General features: G+C 36.8%; 1 non-coding gene across 1 annotated transcript; it reads left to right on the forward strand.

The window, feature by feature from the left end:
• Positions 1 to 200: 200 nt before the first annotated feature.
• Positions 201 to 273, forward strand: TRNAG-CCC (transfer RNA glycine (anticodon CCC)). The gene has a single exon. It is a non-coding gene; the product is annotated as a tRNA-Gly (tRNA).
• The last annotated feature ends 4,271 nt before the right edge of the window (positions 274 to 4,544 follow it).

Raw genomic sequence — 4,544 nt, forward strand, 5'->3', positions numbered from 1 at the left:
CTATTTCTAGCATTATTTCTCATTTTCCTTTTAGATGGTCTATGTTAACTTTAAAATGAAGCTTTTATTTTGGTTTCCATCCTAATATTGTTTCTAATGAAATAAAATGAAAATGAATTTTTGTCTACATAAGAGATACTGAGTTAGTCCTATGGAAGACACAAGGAAAATCAGACACAAGGATTTGCAATTTAGGGACTTCCTTTGTGGTCCAGTGGCTAAGACTCTGCACTCCCAATGCAGAGGGCCCAGGTTCAATCCCTGTTCAGGGAACTAGATCCCTCATGCCACAAGTAAAGATTCCACGTGCCACAGTGAAGATCCAAGATCCTGCGTGCTACAACTAAGATCTGGCACAGCCAAATAAATAAATAAATATATTTTTTAAGGATTTTCAATCTAGTTAGGAATACAAGACTAGCAGATAAAAAGTTAAATGCTAAGGAAAGATATTAGGAACCTTTTACACCAAAAAAATTGATGAAATATTAGGAGACAGAACTACTTAACTACAAAAATAATTTGCTTTCTGAGCTTCGCACTTAGCTGCTGTAGACTCAAAAGTTTATAGACAGTAATGTATTTTCCGAAATATAAGAAAGGGCTGTATTTAAATGTGTAAAATACAAACCTTTCAAGAGGTTGCTAAGTAGCATTGTTTTTGTCAAAACTAACTGAGAAACTCATTGTGAGATGCAAACATTACAAAAATTGTATTTCCCTAGTTCTTGAGCAATTGCATGAAGAGCTATTTGAGGGGATGGGAGCTGACCATCTTGTTCATGATATTTTCTTCAATGTGGTTGCCTTCTCCTGTCCAGGATTTATCTTTGTACAGAACCCCATGTTCTGCTTAGTTCTCATATCCTTTCCTCCTGTTCCACCTGCCCCCAAATGCAAATAGACACACACATAGACACACATTTCTCCTGATTGTGTTTATGGAATGATCAGTTCTTCTATGATTCTGATCATAGAACTTAGAGGCTCATTCACTATGTTAGGCATGTTTTGATTTCAAACCAAGACTTCTGCCAATGGTACTATTTTTGGCTCACTAATCTTATCACAAAAAGAAATATTTAAAACATATCTGCACTGCCCCTCTCACCATGATCTAAGCACCTCAAACTAGTATCTAGATAAGTTGAATTCCATTATAACCAGTGCTGCTCTGAAAAGAATGTGCTTTGCTTAAGGAAAATGTTTATATTTCATTCCCTGGCTTCTTCCAAAAAAGGTTATAAGTTTCTTAGGTAAATGGAGAACAATGAAAGCAGCTTTACCAGCACAGCCTGTTTAATTTCTTCTGAAAGTAATGCTACTAACCTTTCTGCAGTATTTCGGTAGATACGACAGAGAAAATATCATTTGTATTGTGGAGCTGCCAAGTACAGCCAAAGTCAAAAGTTAAATATAATGTACTTATTAAGGCTGTGTGCTCTTCCCATTTTGAAATTTTCTCTACCCTTAGGGCAGGCACCAAGTTGTCTACATTTGATGCAATACTGACATCTGTAATGTTAAATAAATAGGAAATAATGAATCCTCAGACTGACTGTGACAGTTAAAAGACTTGTTCTCTGTCAAAACTGATCATAAGCAACAGTTTAAGACAAATTGCCCTTTTTGAATAACCAAATATTTAACATTTGCTTGTGCAAGAGACATTATTGATCTTTAAATACTGTCAACCTATTAAAGGTTTAAAAATCTAATCATTTTCCTAATGTCTAGCAAAAGTTGAATTTAAGTATAAGATATTCAGTGTGTCCAACATCTCCTCATTATTTCTGTGCTATAGAACTTCTTTCTAAATGTAGGTCAAATGAAAATCATGTTTCCTTTGCTTTCTTTAAAGTCATTCTTAATTTCTTTCCCTTTTTCTCTGTGCTATTTTTGCTTCCCTTGATGTTTAATATTCCAAAGTAGTTGAAGAATGTCAAAATTTATTGCCCTAGATGTGTACATTTGCTAATTATTATTTTGCCTGTCGTCAAAGTCCTTTCAATAGTAGGAATAAATGTGATATAAATCTTGAGAATAATTTGTTGTTATTAGTTTCAAATGAATCCCATATGTTATAGCAATAATCACTTAATTTTTATTACTTATGTTGTCTTTCCAAAAGTGTCAAATTTTTGTCTTAGGAAATTTATTTCTTTTAAAAAATTAGTTGATTTATTTTAACTGGAAGATAATTACTTTAAATATTGTGATGGTTTTTGCCATACATCAGTATGAATTGGCCATAGGCATACATGTATCCCCTCCATCCTGAATCCCCCTCCTCTCACGTCCCTCCACTCTGTCCTTCCAGGTTGTCACGGAGCACCGGCTTTGAGTACCTCAGCAATCCCACTACTGGTCATATACCTGAGGCATCCAGAATTTAAAAAGACACACGTACCCCAGTGTTCATTGTAACGCTATTTACAATAGCTAGGACATGGAAGCAACCTAGATGTCCATTGGCAGATGAGTGGATAAGAAAGCTGTGGTACATATGCACAATGGAATATTACTCATCTATAAAAAGAAACACATTTGAGTCAGTTCTAATAACTCATTTATTTCTTTACAAGTCTAATGAAAGTTCTGAACTGTCTTCATAATACTGATTCCTAGAGTCATAATCACTTTGTTTATAATAAAGTGTCATTAACAATAAGTATTACTAGACCAAATATTAACATTGATAATAATCACAGCAAATTTATATTAAGTAACAACTGACCACAAAGCTCTGCTACATCTTTTTGGCACATATGCCATTTAATCATTGGGAAGCAGTGACATTAAAATCTTAATAAATGAGGCAAGATAAAGTTTGGAAAGATCATTAAATGTGCTCTAAGTAATGCAGTGAAAGTTGGTCACACTGCCAATAAAAGAGAATAGGAATATAAACAGAGATTTGTCAGACAACATTTCTTGAGCAAAGAATCTCTCACTTAACATTTTTACAAATCCTAGGAGATAAGTGTAACATTATACCAATTTTATTGGTGAAGAAACTGAGGCAGTTAAGGTTCTTTGCTCAAGATTACACAGCCACCAAGTAACTAACTCTAATTTATTGAATGACTCAGCCAACAAATACTTTTTGAACGATTACTATACCTGACATTGTGCTGGGCCCAAGGTTTATGAAGATGGCAAAGACACATTGACCCAAAGACACATTGACCGTCTTGTGGCGATTGACTGCCTTAGGAGAAACAAAGCAAGCAACATTAGCGTGGTGCTGAGTAGGCTTCCCTGATGGCTCAGCTGTAAAGAATCTGCCTGCAATGCAGCAGACGCAGGAGATGTGAGCTCGAGTAAGGGCGATATTCACAGGGGCCTATGGGAGTTCATGGAGAGCATGCTCCATTTCACACATGGGAGGAGTGTGGAGGTGGAAGGCAGATGCTGTTTAAACTGCATGTTGGAAGATGAGTAAAAACTAGCTGAGTGAAGACAGGGAAGAAAGAGAGAGGATATTCTAGAAAGAGGGGCAACAAGTGAGCTCAAAGGCTGGAGATGAAAGAAAGCTTGACAATTACCAGGAGTTTCAAGTGTAACCAGCAGAATAAAATGAAGAGATGGACAGAGAGGTGAGGCAGGGAAAATAGCAGGCATGACACTGTGGAACTTTGGGAAGGCTATTCTAGCTATCTGGACTTTTTATTCTGAAGGCAATGAGTGTGTGTGTTTGCGCTCAGGTGCTCAGTCGTGTCCATGTGTGATGCCATGGACTGTAGCCCGCCAGGCTCCTCTGTCCACGGGACTTTTCAGGCAAGAACACTGGAGTGGGTTGCCATTTCCTCCTCCAAGGTGACAGGAAGCTGCAAAAAGAACTCTTGACAGGTCAGATCAGAAATGCTCTGGCAGATGTGGCAATTGAATTGGAGGCCAAGGCAGGAAGAGTAAGGAAGTATGAAGCGAGTGTCGTAAATGTCACGAAATGATAAATCTTAAACGAAATCATGGACTGCTGGAATTGAAGAATAAAAAGAGAGATTAAAGAGATTAAAGTAGCAAAACTGACAGTATTTGGTAAATGGATAGGTTGGGGAGGCTGAGAGAAAAATAGTGTTTTAAGATGACATCCAAGTTTCTGGGAGCTTCTTGTGGTTTGTAGGTTTTGTGTAAAGAGCTTGTCTGTGTGGTATGATTTAATCAGCTACATATACCCTTCTGTTTAGCCTATTTGTCATTAAAATGTTAAGTGAAAAACATGTAACTGTGCATATCTTTTTTTTTTTCCTGAATTGTATTTTCTATTGAAGTAGACGACTGAAGTGACGCAGCAGCAGCAGCAGCAGCAGCAGCAGAGTAGTTCAGATGCCAGTAAATGGTTTCAATGCCTGAACTAAACAAATTAGCCAAGGGATGATTCCTTAACTCTTGTCACTAAAAATTTCACTTACTTTTAAAATTGCAAAGTTGCTGGGTGTATATCTTCTGCACATCTTTGGTTGCTTTAGTGATTGAGCATCACACAATTATGCTGTGAAAGTGGAAAGAAAACATGTTATTATGTTGATCAGAGGAACTTT

The sequence above is a fragment of the Ovis aries genome, chromosome 3, assembly GCF_016772045.2.
Source record: "Ovis aries strain OAR_USU_Benz2616 breed Rambouillet chromosome 3, ARS-UI_Ramb_v3.0, whole genome shotgun sequence".
NCBI lineage: Eukaryota > Metazoa > Chordata > Mammalia > Artiodactyla > Bovidae > Ovis > Ovis aries.